Source organism: Lolium rigidum, chromosome 4 (assembly GCF_022539505.1).
Source record: "Lolium rigidum isolate FL_2022 chromosome 4, APGP_CSIRO_Lrig_0.1, whole genome shotgun sequence".
Taxonomy (NCBI): Eukaryota; Viridiplantae; Streptophyta; class Magnoliopsida; order Poales; family Poaceae; genus Lolium; species Lolium rigidum.
The window spans coordinates 184,382,758-184,401,755 of NC_061511.1; the positions used below are offsets into that span (position 1 = coordinate 184,382,758).

An 18,998-nucleotide genomic window follows, 5' to 3' on the forward strand; every position below is an offset into this window, starting at 1 on the left:
TATCTTAGTTTTATGTTTTGTTGTGCCAAGTAAAGTCTTTGATAGAAAAGTAAGTACTAGATTTGGATTACTGCGCAGTTCCGGATTTCTTTGCTTGTCACAAATCTGGGTCTATCTCCCCTGTAGGTAGCTCAGAAAATTACGCCAATTTACGAGCATGATCCTCGGATATGTACGCAACGTTCATTCAATTTGAGCATTTTCGTTTGAGCAAGTCCGGTGGCCTAATAAAATCCATCTTTACGGATCTGTTCTGTTTTGACAGATTCTGTCTTTTATTTCGCATTGCCTCTTTTGCTATGTTGGATGAATTTCTTTGATCCACTAATGTCCAGTAGCTTTATGCAATGTCCGGAAGTGTTAAGAATGATTGTGTCACCTCTGAACATGTGAATATTTATTATGCACTAACCCTCTAATGAGTTGTTTCGAGTTTGGTGTGGAGGAAGTTTTCAAGGATCAAGAGAGGAGTATGATGCAATATGATCAAGGAGAGTGAAAGCTCTAAGCTTGGGGATGCCCCGGTGGTTCACCCCTGCATATTCTAAGAAGACTCAAGCATCTAAGCTTGGGGATGCCCAAGGCATCCCCTTCTTCATCGACAACATTATCGAGTTCCTCCCCGAAACTATATTTTTATTCCGTCACATCTTATGTACTTTGCTTGGAGCGTCGGTTTGTTTTTGTTTTTGTTTTGTTTGAATAAAATGGATCCTAGCATTCACTTTATGGGAGAGAGACGCGCTCCGCTGTAGCATATGGACAAATATGTCCTTAGGCTCTACTCATAGTATTCATGGCGAAGTTTCTTCTTCGTTAAATTGTTATATGGTTGGAATTGGAAAATGCTACATGTAGTAACTCTAAAATGTCTTGGATAATTTGATACTTGGCAATTGTCGTGCTCATGTTTAAGCTCTTGCATCATATACTTTGCACCCATTAATGAAGAAATACTTAGAGCTTGTTAATTTGGTTTGCATATTTGGTTTCTCTAGAGTCTAGATAACATCTAGTATTGAGTTTTGAACAACAAGGAAGACGGTATGGAGTCTTATAATGTTTACCATATGTCTTTTATGTGAGTTTTGCTGTATCCGTTCATCCTTGTGTTTGTTTCAAATAACCTTGCTAGCCTAAACCTTGTATCGAGAGGGAATACTTCTCATGCATCCAAAATCCTTGAGCCAACCACTATGCCATTTGTGTCCACCATACCTACCTACTACATGGTATTTATCCGCCATTCCAAAGTAAATTGCTTGAGTGCTACCTTTAAAATTCCATCATTCACCTTTGCAATATATAGCTCATGGGACAAATAGCTTAAAAACTATTGTGGTATTGAATATGTACTTATGCACTTTATCTCTTATTAAGTTGCTTGTTGTGCGATAACCATGCTTCGGGGACGCCATCAACTATTCTTTGTTGAATATCATGTGAGTTGCTATGCATGTCCGTCTTGTCTGAAGTAAGAGAGATCTACCCCTTTATGGTTGGAGCATGCATATTGTTAGAGAAGAACATTGGGCCGCTAACTAAAGCCATGATTCATGGTGGAAGTTTCAGTTTTGGAAATATATCCTCAATCTCATATGAGAATAATAATTGTTGCCACATGCTTATGCATTAAAGAGGAGTCCATTATCTGTTGTCCATGTTGTCCCGGTATGGATGTCTAAGTTGAGAATAATCAAAAGCGAGAAATCCAAAATGCGAGCTTTCTCCTTAGACCTTTGTACGAGGCGGCATGGAGGTACCCCATTGTGACACTTGGTTAAAACATGTGCATTGCAAAGATCCGGTAGTCCAAGCTAATTAGGACAAGGTGCGGGCACTATTAGTATACTATGCATGAGACTTGCAACTTGTAAGATATAACTTTCATAACTCATATGCTTTATTACTACCGTTGACAAAATTGTTTCATATTTTCAAAATAAAAGCTCTAGCACAAATATAGCAATCGATGCTTTCCTCTTTGAAGGACCATTCTCTTTACTTTTATGTTGAGTCAGTTCACCTATCTCTCTCCACCTCAAGAAGCAAACACTTGTGTGAACTGTGCATTGATTCCTACATACTTGCATATTGTACTTGTTATATTATTCTATGTTGACAATTATCCATGAGATATACATGTTACAAGTTGAAAGCAACCGCTGAAACTTAATCTTCCTTTGTGTTGCTTCAATACCTTTACTTTGATTTATTGCTTTATGAGTTAACTCTTATGCAAGACTTATTAATACTTGTCTTGAAGTACTATTCATGAAAAGTCTTTGCTTTATGATTCACTTGTTTACTCATGTCATTACCATTGTTTTGATCGCTGCATTCATTACATATGTTTACAAATAGTATGATCAAGGTTATGATGGCATATCACTTCAGAAATTATCTTTGTTATCGTTTTACTGCTCGGGACGAAGCGAAACTAAGCTTGGGGATGCTTGATACGTCTCCGACGTATCGATAATTTCTTATGTTCTATGCCATATTATTGATGATACCTACATGTTTTATGCACACTTTATGTCATATTCGTGCATTTTACCGGAACTAACCTATTAACAAGATGCCGAAGTGCCGGTTCCTCGTTTTACGCTGTTTTTGGTTTCAGAAATCCTAGTAACGAAATATTCTCGGAATTGGACGAAACGAAGACCCGGGGCCCTATTTTTCCACGGAGCTTCCGGAAGACCGAAGAACACACGAAGTGGGGCCACGAGGTGGCCAAGCTATAGGGCGGCGCGGCCCAAGCCACGGCCGCGCCGACCTATAGTGTGGGCCCTCGTTAGCCCCCCGACTCCGCCCTTCCGCCTACTTAAAGCCTCCGTCGCGAAACCCCCGATGCGAAAAACCACGATACGGAAAACCTTCCGCAGCCGCCGCCATCGCGAAGCCAAGATGCGGGGGACGGGAGTCTCCGTTCCGGCACCTGCCGGAGCGGGGAAGTGCCCCCGGAAGGCTTCTCCATCGACACCGCTGCCATCTCCACCGCCATCTTCATCACCGCTGCTTGCTCCCATGAGGAGGGAGTAGTTCTCCATCGAGGCTCGGGGCTGTCATGCCGGTAGCTATGTGGTTCATCTCTCTCCTATGTGCTTCAATACAATAATCTCATGAGCTGCCTTACATGATTGAGATTCATATGATGATGCTTGTAATCTAGATGTCATTATGCTAGTCAAGTGAGTTTTACCTATGTGATCTCCGGAGACTCCTTGTCCCACGTGTGTAAAGGTGACAGTGTGTGCACCGTGTGGGTCTCTTAGGCAATATTTCACACAATACTTATTCACTGTTGAATGGCATAGTGAGGTGCTTATTTATATCTCTTTATGATTGCAATGTGTTTGTATCACAATTTATCTATGTGCTACTCTAGCAATGTCATTAAAGTAGTTTTATTCCTCCTGCACGTGTGCAAAGGTGACAGTGTGTGCACCGTGTTATTACTTGGTTTATGCTATGATCATGATCTCTTGTAGATTGCGAAGTTAACTATTGCTATGATAATATTGATGTGATCTATTCCTCCTACATATGCATGAAGGTGACGAGTGTGCATGCTATGTTAGTACTTGGTTTAGTCTTTTGATCTATCTTACACTAAAGGTTACTAAAATATGAGCATTATTGTGGAGCTTGTTAACTCCGGCATTGAGGGTTCGTGTAATCCTACGCAATGTGTTCATCATCCAACAAAAGTGTAGAGTATGCATTTATCTATTCTGTTATGTGATCAATGTTGAGAGTGTCCACTAGTGAAAGTATATTCCCTAGGCCTTGTTCCTAAATACTGCTATCGCTGCTTGTTTACTGTTTTACTGCGTTACTACTGCTGTGTTACTACTGCTTGTTTACTGTCCTGGGCAAAGCACTTTTCTGGTGCCGTTGCTACTACTTATTCATACCACCTGTATTTCACTATCTCTTCGTCGAACTAGTGCACCTATTAGGTGTGTTGGGGACACAAGAGACTTCTTGCTTTGTGGTTGCAGGGTTGCATGAGAGGGATATCTTTGACCTCTTCCTCCCTGAGATCGATAAACCTTGGGTGATCCACTTAAGGGAAACTTGCTGCTGTTCTACAAACCTCTGCTCTTGGAGGCCCAACACTGTCTACAAGAATAGAAGCTCCCGTAGACATCAAGCAACACCGGACGTTCAACAAAATAACGATAACAACCATATTTCACTTAATTTTTCTTTGGCTTGCATGTGCTATGCTAAAGAGGTTTGAAGAAGCAGGAGGTTATGATCCAAGGTTGTATTCGAATATTTATGAATATCAAAGTGTTGTTTGAACTAATTAGAAAAAAAAGTATTCCTTCAGTTATACCTATGTTTGTAGCACCCACGGGTTGGTGAGACAATAATATATCCAAAAGGAAAAGTTATTGAGTTGACATTTATGATGGCTCACAGATGTGCGACTTACTGCCGAAAAATACAAGATCTAGAACTTACAACCACACGGATGCACAACAATGATGTCTTGTTATTGCGTTCGGTATTATCATATTGTAATACATTATAATATCCCTGATTTATTGTGAATTTTCAGTGTGTTGTGAAATATATATATGCATTAAGAAATAAAATTTTGTTGATCCGTGGCAACGCACGGGCATTTGTACTAGTAAACTAAAAAGTCTAACCATCCCACTATCACCCACTGGCAGCGGAGGAGGCGGACCAAGCTAAAGCACGACACGAAAACTACCAAATTCTAAATCATAGTATTACTTCAGGAATCAAGGGGAAAGGTTTATATTGGAGAGATTTCTGTCCGGAAACCGACATCGAGAATTAAGAGTTTAAGAGCATCTCCAGTCGCATCCCTCAAAGCGTCCCCCAAACCGCGCCGGATTGAGCGTTTGGGGGACGTGTTTTGTTCGTGCCGCCTTTGGGGGACGTCTCTCCCCAGCCGCGTCCCCCAAACGCCGCCCCAAACATTTAAAATACTGCTTTTTAACACAGAACCATTTATCAAATATAGCATATGAATAAAAATGTTTGCGAGGATTGTTTTCAAATTAAATCTACACTACTTAAAAAGGAGGAACATGTTCCCTATTCTGCCACCTCCCACTACGACCAACGTTTCGTCGTCCTCGTGCTAATCCCGTCCCGCACACGCCTATGGGCCGCGGCAAACATGGGCCGTGCTCCACCGCACGCCAAGGATCCCGTCCTCGCCCCCCTCCCCGCCAAGGCTCCTCGCCCTCGCCGCCTGCTGTTCCCCATCTTCTGTAACGTCGCCTGCCTCCATCGCGACGCGCCACCTTCGACGACCCGGAGCGCATCGTCCTCGAGTGGATCGATGGATGCCGCGGTGTCTCCTCCAGCGGATTCGTCCTCTGTGGGTTCCCCATCGTCAGCGCCTGCTTGATGGCCTCCAAGATGACGCTCTGCCCCCACCCCAGCCGCCGGCCGCTCCATCTCGAGGTCAACCCAGCCCCTCTATCTCGCCCACCGCCCCATCTTGTGCGTTGGTATTCGAGCAACGAGCGGACTCGGGCGTGGTTCAACCTCGACGGTGGGGGAAGGGTCCGTCGACGGAGGAGGTGGGGCAGAGATAGACCACCGAGAGCACATTCATCTTCCCGTGCTGGGCCTCAGCTCCATCATCCTCGTCCAGGGCCCCGCGCTTGCTACATCTGGTAATTAACCTAGATACTTCGTTCCAGACCTCCAGATATGCCCTCAAGGTGTTTGACGAATTGCTAACCAGTCTGTTAGTATACAAGCAAGCCCACTGATGATCTCAAGTCACGTTTTCCTGGGAGCTATTGACCTTTTTACATTGATATAAAAGGATATATTGGGAACCAAGAACCTTCAGGTTAGTTTGTATAATTGTTTTAGTAACCTAATTTGTAGCTAATTGAAAGAGTTTTGTTCTTCATTAACAATCTTTTCTACCGGTTGATCTATGATACATAACTAAGCTGTTACGTGATCTGCATTAATGTTCTTCATCTAGAAGAGGAGAGCAGCCGCCAATTTGCTTCCCTCCATGCTTGCCTCGTGGCCATGATTTGCATTAATGTTCTGGAATTGGAATTGAGTGTGAATTTGCAGCTGGTTTTACCATAAGTTAAAATGCGAGTATGTCGAGGGGGACAAGGGCAACAAAACTAAATTTAATTGATGTTTTGAAAATTTTCCTTTGAAGGATCGCATACTTTTTCCTACTGCAGTTCAGATATTAAGCAAATATCCTCCGTCCAATGCTCCCTTTGAGGCTTGGTTCAAGAAGTGGCTCTTAATTTATGTGTTTGTTGTTATGTCAGATAGGTGGTCATCCTTAATGTATAAATGAATATGCATAAGCCTAAGTATATGTGCAGACTAATTTTCCAGATTTATAAATTGCATACTCACACCAGTAAAAAAACATAGCAGTAAGATGGATAGTGTAGGTTCCCATAACGATCTAAATCAGAATTTATGTGGATAGACAATATGTGCCTATGATATAGCCTCATTGACTAAAAAATAATTGTTCACTGCTTTTAATCGTTGTTTGTTCCAGTCATAGCACACCATATGTATCGCGGCTGAATATTCGGCAACATGTCTGCACCACACTTTAGTTCCCCATCGACTGTGTTCATGCTATCCACCATATCAATATGGGAATACCACCAGATGGTGTCAGCTCTTGGAACTCCGCTGTCCCAATGATCTTTCATGGCGACCAGATGCCCACACCAAGGTACTGGAGTGAATGACGACAGTTGCGGTTAAAGTTTCAACCATGCCTTGCGTTTGTCGCTGGATGTCCTGCTCGCTCCGCATCCTGACTTCCAACAAGCGGTACTCAGTTACATTTGCCGGTAGGTAGAGCGTGATGTTCTGTTCCTTGCTTGGTTCCAGGTTGCTCCTTGTCACTTTCATCCCTGACTTCATTTTTCTATGAGATTTAGAAGATTTTAGGTCAGGGTCATGCTGGTTAAGAGTATTGACAAAATTTAATTGGAAATTGGTTTTACTATGCAAAATTCAAGGTTGTGTTCATGCTGACATTGGCCCTTTCAGGTTTGTATGTGTCGCAAGCTCTGGTACCAATTGGTTGTTCATTTTCCATGTATGTCTTTTGCCTAAGCAATAGGAGAAAGGAATCAATATCTTTTTTTAGCTTGGTTCTCAGTTACTCCTTATTTGGGCCAATATGCTTTGTGTGGTTCCAACTATTAGATCGCATCTTGGACATACACAAATATTCAGTTAAGATATGTATTTGTTTTTATTAAAAAGCCAAGTATTAGGTACCAATGCATATGATATGTAACACAATTTATTTACTACAACATTGGAATAGTTAAATGTTTGCAGAAGAATATCTTCTTACGGAATATTTTCTACTGAAGGTAATCCACCTTTTCTATTTCTTTCGATCCTACGTAACCCTCTATAGTTCGTCAGCCCAAATCCCATGAACTCGTCATGTTGTCTTAAAAGAGAGCTTTTTTCTTAATTAGTCAATGGCATCTTTGCACATCTCCTTTGTTTGTATCCATAATTTTTTTAAATATAAAGATATGGAAACATAGATGCAATTTCAGTATGCTCTGAGTTGACTAAAAAAATACGATTTAAACTGAACTATGATGTTTTTAAATGTAGTGTAGAGTTTTGCAACGGATGATAAAGAAATATCTCTAGAAATATTTAATTTTAATAGCCCACTAGACTTCTTTTGTTTCGAGTACATGCTGTATCATGCTTGCTTCATTCTTCGGCGCCATTGATCTCATTTTGCTCGAAATTCTGCATACTAAAGATGGTGTTGTATTGCTTTGTACAGGTGATCGGGATATTGTTGAAAGATTTTCCACTGAGAGAGGAAGTTTCTTTAGATGTCGAAGCATGTCCGCTTATGTTCAAAGGTTAATTATGGTGTGTGTGTTGCAAAGATTAATTATCCATCGGTTGTAGCTCCCCGTTTGGTAAGAGTCATTTTGAGCTAATTTCCTTGATGACTAAAATTCTAGAAGGTATATGGTGACTCTTTTTTTGACTATTCAGCAAGTGGGTAGATTGGATTAGCTTCATATACTTCGGTGAAGTGCAGGTTCAGCTGTGGTTCTCATCTAAAGAAGAGTGTCATAGCTATTATCAAATTTAGGTGAGAACCAGAACCTGTATACTCATACTCTCAATCAGTGCATAGTGCTCTCAGGGTACCCAATCCATGGGATACTGGTTGAGGAGCACTAAACTTACAGGAATGCTTCTCTGGAATGAATTCATTGGGTGTATTTGCACTTACACTGTTTGGTGGTGTTGCATATATATTGTTAGAATTATAACTGGTATCCTCCAAATGTTGCCTATATATTACGAGTTGTTGAAGAATAACAAATATTATTAGGTACCCGAGAGCACTGCGGACGAGGAGGGGAGGAGCACCGCCTCCTCGCGCTGCTCGTCGACTCCGTCCGCATTGGATGCCCTTGTGCACTTGCTTGAGGTGCCTATGACGCCAAGGTGAGCATCTCCTCATCTCTCTACTAGGTTTTGCCATCTCTACCTACGTTGTTTGATGTTTGTGTGCAGATCGCCGCGCGGAATCGAGCGATGCGGGATGACGCCACGACGGAGTGGTGGTCAGTTGTAGCGATCGAGGCTAGGACAGCGCAAGGAGGGGTGGCTGTCAGGCAGTTGCCGGGCAGAATTGTGCGCGAACGATGGGCGACTCCGCGACGGAGTGGTGGTCAGATCCACACGTGAGGCGCAGGGACTGTCACTCCGTATACCAGCGCGTGCAGCTGATAGCAAGTTTGGTGAGGTGATTTTCTTCCTATTTCCCCCCTCTGTTCATGGTCTCTCTATTGCGCGACATTGTTTGTTGGGAGATGCAGAGGTGGCAGTCCATGAGGAGAAAGCCTGAATGCTATGGCCGCAGCGCTCGCGCCATGGTTGCCTGGAGCATTGGCGATTTTTTCCTCACATGAGAGCCTCCAATTTTTCCATTTAATTTTGCTTGTTCCTTGCTTTTCTTATCGTTTAACACAAGCAAAACGTTTGCTGCAGCGCTGCTGGACGTCGAGGTGTTATGGGTGAGGCCGACTGAGACCAGATCCAGTGCATCCTTAGTGGTTCAGACCAAGACCTGTGTCAATGTTTGAGAAATATATGTAACCATGAAAGGCATTTATTGCTCAGAATTACTTATTTAGAACTGAAATATTGTTATATTATACATGCCTCCAAATCTTGAGATAGAGATAACAAATGAATATAGCATTATGTGATGCTCTTGGCAACTGCAGGAAGGTTTTACAGTCATCGGTGAATTTTACAAATATTTTCGTATTGGTTTGAATTTTGAAGCCAATATGCAATAGCATCTTTCACAGAATGAAATTGCTCAATGCTTATATATTATAAAAGCCTGTAGAGCTTGAGGGAGGCCCTGTCGTGAATGGTCGGATGACTATTGGGCATCGTGTTGAAAATTCTTCAGAGGTATATAACCCTTCTTTCATTCCTACAATCTCCATTCTTGCTGTTTTTACAAACTTAGATTCGGAGATTGGTTGTCGCATTAAATCGTGACTGGTCGGATGACTATTCGGAGAGGCTAATATTCTGCGAAGCTAAGAAGGTACTTTGCTACGTGGAGGGTGGAAAATGAAATAAAATAGGGAAGCAATATAGTTGGAGACTCGGAGTGGTGCACACCAGAAAATAGGTATTTCACGCCGTGGTGTTTTGACATATGTTGAAATACATAAAAGGATGTCACTAATTCTATTGTACGAAGTTTAGGTTGCAACTTGAAACAGATGATTTCCCTCGTCTGCAGCAATCGTGAACTCTTCATTTTGGTTCACTGATTCTTCTAAAATGTTATCAGTATTTGCCAGAGCATTAGAACAATTAGTTTGAAGACCTATTGAAGAACATCAGGACTCAACCTCTCCTCAACACTACTTAAAAAGGAGGAACATGTTCCCTATTCTGCCACCTCCCACTACGACCAACGTTTCGTCGTCCTCGTGCTAATCCCGTCCCGCACACGCCTATGGGCCGCGGCAAACATGGGCCGTGCTCCACCGCACGCCAAGGATCCCGTCCTCGCCCCCCTCCCCGCCAAGGCTCCTCGCCCTCGCCGCCTGCTGTTCCCCATCTTCTGTAACGTCGCCTGCCTCCATCGCGACGCGCCACCTTCGACGACCCGGAGCGCATCGTCCTCGAGTGGATCGATGGATGCCGCGGTGTCTCCTCCAGCGGATTCGTCCTCTGTGGGTTCCCCATCGTCAGCGCCTGCTTGATGGCCTCCAAGATGACGCTCTGCCCCCACCCCAGCCGCCGGCCGCTCCATCTCGAGGTCAACCCAGCCCTCTATCTCGCCCACCGCCCCATCTTGTGCGTTGGTATTCGAGCAGCAGCGGACTGGGCGTGGTTCAACCTCGACGGTGGGGGGAAGGGTCCGTCGACGGAGGAGGTGGGGCAGAGATAGACCACCGAGAGCACATTCATCTTCCCGTGCTGGGCCTCAGCTCCATCATCCTCGTCCAGGGCCCCGCGCTTGCTACATCTGGTAATTAACCTAGATACTTCGTTCCAGACCTCCAGATATGCCCTCAAGGTGTTTGACGAATTGCTAACCAGTCTGTTAGTATACAAGCAAGCCCATTGATGATCTCAAGTCACGTTTTCACGGGAGCTATTGACCTTTTTACATTGATATAAAAGGATATATTGGGAACCAAGAACCTTCAGGTTAGTTTGTATAATTGTTTTAGTAACCTAATTTGTAGCTAATTGAAAGAGTTTTGTTTTTCATTAACAATCTTTTCTACCGGTTGATCTATGATACATAACTAAGCTGTTACGTGATCTGCATTAATGTTCTTCATCTAGAAGAGGAGAGCAGCCGCCAATTTGCTTCCCTCCATGCTTGCCTCGTGGCCATGATTTGCATTAATGTTCTGGAATTGGAATTGAGTGTGAATTTGCAGCTGGTTTTACCATAAGTTAAAATGCGAGTATGTCGAGGGGGACAAGGGCAACAAAACTAAATTTAATTGATGTTTTGAAAATTTTCCTTTGAAGGATCGCATACTTTTTCCCTACTCGCAGTTCAGATATTAAGCAAATATCCTCCAGTCCAATGCTCCCTTTGAGGCTTGGTTCAAGAAGTGGCTCTTAATTTATGTGTTTGTTGTTATGTCGGATAGGTGGTCATCCTTAATGTATAAATGAATATGCATAAGCCTAAGTATATGTGCGGACTAATTTTCCAGATTTATAAATTGCATACTCACACCAGTAAAAAAACATAGCAGTAAGATGGATAGTGTAGGTTCCCATAACGATCTAAATCAGAATTTATGTGGATAGACAATATGTGCCTATGATATAGCCTCATTGACTAAAAAATACTTGTTCACTGCTTTTAATCGTTGTTTGTTCCAGTCATAGCACACCATATGTATCGCGGCTGAATATTCGGCAACATGTCTGCACCACACTTCAGTTCCCCATCGACTGTGTTCATGCTATCCACCATATCAATATGGGAATACCACCGGATGGTGTCGGCTCTTGGAACTCCGCTGTCCCAATGATCTTTCATGGCGACCGGATGCCCACACCAAGGTACTCGGAGTGAATGACGACGATTGCGGTTAAAGTTTCAACCATGCCTTGCGTTTGTCGCCGGATGTCCTGCTCGCTCCGCATCCCGACTTCCAACAAGCGGTACTCAGTTACATTTGCCGGTAGGTAGAGCGTGATGTTCTGTTCCTTGCTTGGTTCCGGGTTGCTCCTTGTCACTTTCATCCCCGACTTCATTTTTCTATGAGATTTAGAAGATTTTAGGTCAGGGTCATGCTGGTTAAGAGTATTGACAAAATTTAATTGGAAATTGGTTTTACTATGCAAAATTCAAGGTTGTGTTCATGCTGACATTGGCCCTTTCAGGTTTGTATGTGTCGCAAGCTCTGGTACCAATTGGTTGTTCATTTTCCATGTATGTCTTTTGCCTAAGCAATAGGAGAAAGGAATCAATATCTTTTTTTAGCTTGGTTCTCAGTTACTCCTTATTTGGGCCAATATGCTTTGTGTGGTTCCAACTATTAGATCGCATCTTGGACATACACAAATATTCAGTTAAGATATGTATTTGTTTTTATTAAAAAGCCAAGTATTAGGTACCAATGCATATGATCTGTAACACAATTTATTTACTACAACATTGGAATAGTTAAATGTTTGCAGAAGAATATCTTCTTACGGAATATTTTCTACTGAAGGTAATCCACCTTTTCTATTTCTTTCGATCCTACGTAACCCTCTATAGTTCGTCAGCCCAAATCCCATGAACTCGTCATGTTGTCTTAAAAGAGAGCTTTTTTCTTAATTAGTCAATGGCATCTTTGCACATCTCCTTTGTTTGTATCCATAATTTTTTTAAATATAAAGATATGGAAACATAGATGCAATTTCAGTATGCTCTGAGTTGACTAAAAAAATACGATTTAAACTGAACTATGATGTTTTTAAATGTAGTGTAGAGTTTTGCAACGGATGATAAAGAAATATCTCTAGAAATATTTAATTTTAATAGCCCACTAGACTTCTTTTGTTTCAGAGTACATGCTGTATCATGCTTGCTTCATTCTTCGGCGCCATTGATCTCATTTTGCTCGAAATTCTGCATACTAAAGATGGTGTTGTATTGCTTTGTACAGGTGATCAGGATATTGTTGAAAGATTTTCCACTGAGAGAGGAAGTTTCTTTAGATGTCGAAGCATGTCCGCTTATGTTCAAAGGTTAATTATGGTGTGTGTGTTGCAAAGATTAATTATCCATCGGTTGTAGCTCCCCGTTTGGTAAGAGTCATTTTGAGCTAATTTCCTTGATGACTAAAATTCTAGAAGGTATATGGTGACTCTTTTTTTGACTATTCAGCAAGTGGGTAGATTGGATTAGCTTCATATACTTCGGTGAAGTGCAGGTTCAGCTGTGGTTCTCATCTAAAGAAGAGTGTCATAGCTATTATCAAATTTAGGTGAGAACCAGAACCTGTATACTCATACTCTCAATCAGTGCATAGTGCTCTCGGTGGTACCCAATCCATGGGATACCGGTTGAGGAGCACTAAACTTACGGGAATGCTTCTCTGGAATGAATTCATTGGGTGTATTTGCACTTACACTGTTTGGTGGTGTTGCATATATATTGTTAGAATTATAACTGGTATCCTCCAAATGTTGCCTATATATTACGAGTTGTTGAAGAATAACAAATATTATTAGGTACCCTGAGAGCACTCTGGACGAGGAGGGGAGGAGCACTGCCTCCTCGCGCTGCTCGTCGACTCGTCCGCACTGGATGCCCTTGTGCACTTGCTTGAGGTGCCTATGACGCCAAGGTGAGCATCTCCTCATCTCTCTACTAGGTTTTGCCATCTCTACCTACGTTGTTTGATGTTTGTGTGCAGATCGCCGCGCGGAATCGAGCGATGCGGGATGACGCCACGACGGAGTGGTGGTCAGTTGTAGCAGTCAGGCTAGGACAGCGCAAGGAGGGGTGGCTGTCAGGCAGTTGCCGGGCAGAATTGTGCGCGAACGATGGGCGACTCCGCGACGGAGTGGTGGTCAGATCCACACGTGAGGCGCAGGGACTGTCACTCCGTATACCAGCGCGTGCGGCTGATAGCAAGTTTGGTGAGGTGATTTTCTTCCTATTTCCCCCTCTCGTTCATGGTCTCTCTATTGCGCGACATTGTTTGTTGGGAGATGCGAGAGGTGGCAGTCCATGAGGAGAAAGCCTGAATGCTATGGCCGCAGCGCTCGCGCCATGGTTGCCTGGAGCATTGGCGATTTTTTCCTCACATGAGAGCCTCCAATTTTTCCATTTAATTTTGCTTGTTCCTTGCTTTTCTTATCGTTTAACACAAGCAAAACGTTTGCTTGACAGCGCTGCTCGGACGTCGAGGTGTTATGGGTGAGGCCGGCCGAGACCCGGATCCGAGTGCATCCTTAGTGGTTCGGACCAAGACCTGTGTCAATGTTTGAGAAATATATGTAACCATGAAAGGCATTTATTGCTCAGAATTACTTATTTAGAACTGAAATATTGTTATATTATACATGCCTCCAAATCTTGAGATAGAGATAACAAATGAATATAGCATTATGTGATGCTCTTGGCAACTGCGAGGAAGGTTTTACGAGTCATCGGTGAATTTTACAAATATTTTCGTATTGGTTTGAATTTTGAAGCCAATATGCAATAGCATCTTTCACAGAATGAAATTGCTCAATGCTTATATATTATAAAAGCCTCGTAGAGCTTGAGGAGGCCCCGTCGTGAATGGTCGGATGACTATTGGGCATCGTGTTGAAAATTCTTCAGAGGTATATAACCCTTCTTTCATTCCTACAATCTCCATTCTTGCTGTTTTTACAAACTTAGATTCGGAGATTGGTTGTCGCATTAAATCGTGACTCGGTCGGATGACTATTCGGAGAGGCTAATATTCTGCGAAGCTAAGAAGGTACTTTGCTACGTGGAGGGTGGAAAATGAAATAAAATAGGGAAGCAATATAGTTGGAGACTCGGAGTGGTGCACACCAGAAAATAGGTATTTCACGCCGTGGTGTTTTGACATATGTTGAAATACATAAAAGGATGTCACTAATTCTATTGTACGAAGTTTAGGTTGCAACTTGAAACGAGATGATTTCCCTCGTCGCAAGCAATCGTGAACTCTTCATTTTGGTTCACTGATTCTTCTAAAATGTTATCAGTATTTGCCAGAGCATTAGAACAATTAGTTTGAAGACCTATTGAAGAACATCAGGACTCAACCTCTCCTCAAGCTTATTAATACATATACAAATACTAAGGATTCTATTCATTTCATATCTGAGTATTGACTTGTGCAAATCCACACTTTTTTTGCTAGCCAACTTTCCTATTTCACTTGGAATCATGTCATTTTTGTTGTCAGCCCATAATTGTTATATGTTGAGGCATCAAGTTTAGCCATTGTGCCTACACGACGCTATGAGCTTACAAAGATAGATATGGATTGTTTTGCCTCTTCTTACTTCCTAAAATGAATTGTAGTTTAGTTTGACTATAAGCACCTGTAACAAAATTCCTATCTCATATGATTCTGCTTATACTTGTACAAAAGTTTAGTACCCATGTAAAAAATAGAATTGAGGGTCCGGCAACGCATGGGCCTTCAAATGGACACTTAGAGAGGAAGTAAACAAGGAATAGTGATAGAATATTCTTAAAAAATACTATATTTTATTCAAAAAATTGTTAATATAGTTTTGTATATGTTATATAATACCTTTTCCTTAATTTTTAATGTATATTTCCTATTGCTTGCATTTAGCATTCTTGTTCAAGATTCTTACACTTTTTAGAACAACTTTAGACTTAGGGTCAACAAAACATTTCTTATTATTGACTATGCTTACGTATTGAACTTTTTCATAATTTTCTTCTTCAAAGATGGATAAAATGATGGGTAGTCCCTAGACTAAGCACGAGAGAATGAGACACATGATAGAGTGAAAAAGATTAAAAACAGATAGAAATAGGGCATGCTGGTCTTTATACGAGGGAGAGAGGGAGAGGGGGAATGTGTGGGTATTTAAAAATCAACTATCGTCATGTCTTGTTTTCCCGTGGCAACGCACGGGCACTTTAACTAGTTACAACAAACAATAAAACAAGTAAACAAATATAATAAATAGGGGTAGATGCTACATCAAGGTGCCACGGTATTTCCTTTGATCCTCCACAAATGCTCAACGAGATCAGCTTTAAGTCGCTCATGCACATTGCTGTCACGGATCTCTGCGTGCATGGCGAGAAAATCAGCAAAATCTGCAGGCAACTCATGATCAACCTCCGCAAGAGGGCCTTCACACTCATAGGGACCAACATGTGACCTAGCATGATTCTTGCGGTCATCCTCGATGATCATGTTGTGCATGATCACACAAGCCTCGCATCACCTCCCACATTTGGTCGTGAGACCAGCTTAGAGCAGAGTACCGAACAATGGCAAATTATGCTTGAAGCGCACCAAATGCCCGCTCGACATCCTTCCCGCAAGCCTCCCGTCGCGTAGCAAAGTGAGAATTCTTCGACACTGATGGATTCGAGATTGTTTTGACAAAAGTGGTCCATTTTGGATATATACCATCGGCTAGATAATAGCCTTTGGTATATTCGTGGCCATTGATCTCATAGTTGCATGGTGGAGCATGCCCTTCCACTAGTCTGCTGAACACCGAAGACTGCTGCAACACGCTGATGTCATTGTGTGATCCCGCCATGCCAAAGAAAGAATGTCAAATCCACAGGTCATAATCTGTCACAGCTTCAAGCACCACACTGCAATATCCATGACGGCCTTTGTATATACCTTGCCAAGCAAACAGGCAGTTCTTCCATGCCCAGTGCATGCAATCGATGCCTCCAAGCATTCCAGGAAATCCTCTGGCAGCATTTTGTGCCATGATCCTTGCAGTCTCTTCCTCAGTTGGCCCTCTCAAATAGTATTTGCCAAACTTTCCCACCACAGCTCAGCAAAACTTGTACATGCACTCAATGGCAGTAGACTCACTCATGCGAAGGTAGTTGTCCTGTGTATCGGCAGGTGCTCCATATGCAAGCATCCTCATGACGGTGGTGCACTTCTGAATCAATGAGAACCCGACAACGCCTACAGTGTCGAGCTTGAGCTTGAAGTAGGGGTCAAACTCTCGAACGCCGTGGAGGATATTCATGAACAGCCCCTTGCTCATCCTGTACCGGCGCCGAAAATTGTCGGCATGTGTTGCCTCGTCGGCGAAGTAGTCGTTGTGCAGCATGGCATGCCCCTCCATCCTCTGCCGGGGCTTCGACTTCCTTCTTCCCGGCCTTGATCCTCCGCGGCGCGGCCTCTTCCTCTTCTCCGCCTCAGCGTCAAAGCATGTCCTGGAGGGACGCGATGATCAGCAAATACTCCCGCAGGTCGTCGTCGAAGGCTTGCTCGTCCTCCAGCAGCAAGGCAACCATCTCATCGTCGCTGTCAATGGCTAAAGCAAAATCAATGGTTAAAATTGCGCCGAGGCAGATGACGCAACAAACAGCGGCCAATCGCGCCTACCTGGCAAGTCGTCGAGCACCTTCTGTGCGCGGAGGTGGGGCGGATTTGACGGCGCGTTCTGGGACGCGCTGGTGATGGCGTGTAACTCACACGTTCGTTGGGAACCCCAAGAGGAAGGTATGATGCGCACAGCAGCAAGTTTTCCCTCAGAAAGAAACCAAGGTTTATCGAACCAGGAGGAGCCAAGAAGCACGTTGAAGGTTGATGGCGGCGGGATGTAGTGCGGCGCAACACCGGGGATTCCGGCGCCAACGTGGAACCTGCACAACACAACCAAAGTACTTTGCCCCAACGAAACGAGTGAGGTTGTTAATCTCACCGGCTTGCTGTAACAAAGGATTAACCGTATTGTGTGGAAGATGATTGTTTGCGAGAGAAAACGAGTAAAAACAAGTATTGCAGCAGATTTGTATTTCAGTATTAAAAGAATGGACCGGGGTCCACAGTTCACTAGAGGTGTCTCTCCCATAAGATAAAAGCATGTTGGGTGAACAAATTACAGTCGGGCAATTGACAAATAGAGAGGGCATAACAATGCACATACATGTCATGATAAGTATAGTGAGATTTAATTGGGCATTACGACAAAGTACATAGACCGCCATCCAACTGCATCTATGCCTAAAAAGTCCACCTTCGGGTTATCGTCCGAACCCCTCCAGTATTAAGTTGCAAAGCAACGAGACAATTGCATTAAGTATGGTGCGTAATGTAATCAACAACTACATCCTCGGACATAGCGCCAATGTTTTATCCCTAGTGGCAACAGACACAACACAACCTTAGAACTTTTCGTCACTGTCCTAGGTGTCAATGCAGGCATGAACCCACTATCGAGCATAAATACTCCCTCTTGGAGTTAAGAGCAAAAACTTGGCCAGAGCCTCTACTAATAACGGAGAGCATGCAAGATCATAAACAACACTTATGTAATAACTTGATAATTAACATAACATGGTATTCTCTATCCATCGGATCCCGACAAACACAACATAGAGTATTACAGATAGATGATCTTGATCATGTTAGGCAGCTCACAAGATCCAACAATGAAGCACAATGAGGAGAAGACAACCATCTAGCTACTGCTATGGACCCATAGTCCAGGGGTGAACTACTCACTCATCACTCCGGAGGCGACCATGGTGGTGTAGAGTCCTCCGGGAGATGAATCCCCTCTCCGGGAGGGTGCCGGAGGAGATCTCCAGAATCCCCCGAGATGGGATTGGCGGCGGCGGCGTCTGATGCGTGTAGTTGACACGTCCGTTGGGAACCCCAAGAGGAAGGTGTGATGCGCACAGCGGCAAGTTTCCCTCAGTAAGAAACCAAGGTTTAATCGAACCAGTAGGAGTCAAGAAGCACGTTGAAGGTTGATGGCGGCGGGATGTAGTGCGGCGCAACACCGCAGATTCCGGCGCCAACGTGGAACCTGCACAACACAACCAAAGTACTTTGCCCCAACGAAACAGAGTGAGGTTGTCAATCTCACCGAGCTTGCTGTAACAAAGGATTAACCGTATTGTGTGGAAGATGATTGTTTGCAGAGAAAATAGTAAAACAAGTATTGCAGCAGATTTGTATTTCGAGTATTAAAAGAATGGACCGGGGTCCACAGTTCACTAGAGGTGTCTCTCCCATAAGATAAAAGCATGTTGGGTGAACAAATTACAGTCGGGCAATTGACAAATAGAGAGGGCATAACAATGCACATACATGACATGATAAGTATAGTGAGATTTAATTGGGCATTACGACAAAGTACATAGACCGCCATCCAACCGCATCTATGCCTAAAAAGTCCACCTTCAGGTTATCATCCGAACCCCTCCAGTATTAAGTTGC

At 43.2% G+C, this 18,998-nt stretch overlaps 2 long non-coding RNA genes across 2 annotated transcripts; both read left to right on the forward strand.

Moving 5' to 3' along the window:
- Positions 1-8,673: 8,673 nt before the first annotated feature.
- Positions 8,674-9,292, forward strand: LOC124705646. Its single transcript, XR_007004120.1, has 2 exons — positions 8,674-8,809; positions 9,055-9,292. It is a non-coding gene; the product is annotated as an uncharacterized LOC124705646 (long non-coding RNA).
- A 2,534-nt stretch (positions 9,293-11,826) lies between these two features.
- On the forward strand, positions 11,827-13,668 carry LOC124646602. The gene is made up of 3 exons (XR_006986388.1): positions 11,827-13,043; positions 13,291-13,406; positions 13,476-13,668. It is a non-coding gene; the product is annotated as an uncharacterized LOC124646602 (long non-coding RNA).
- The last annotated feature ends 5,330 nt before the right edge of the window (positions 13,669-18,998 follow it).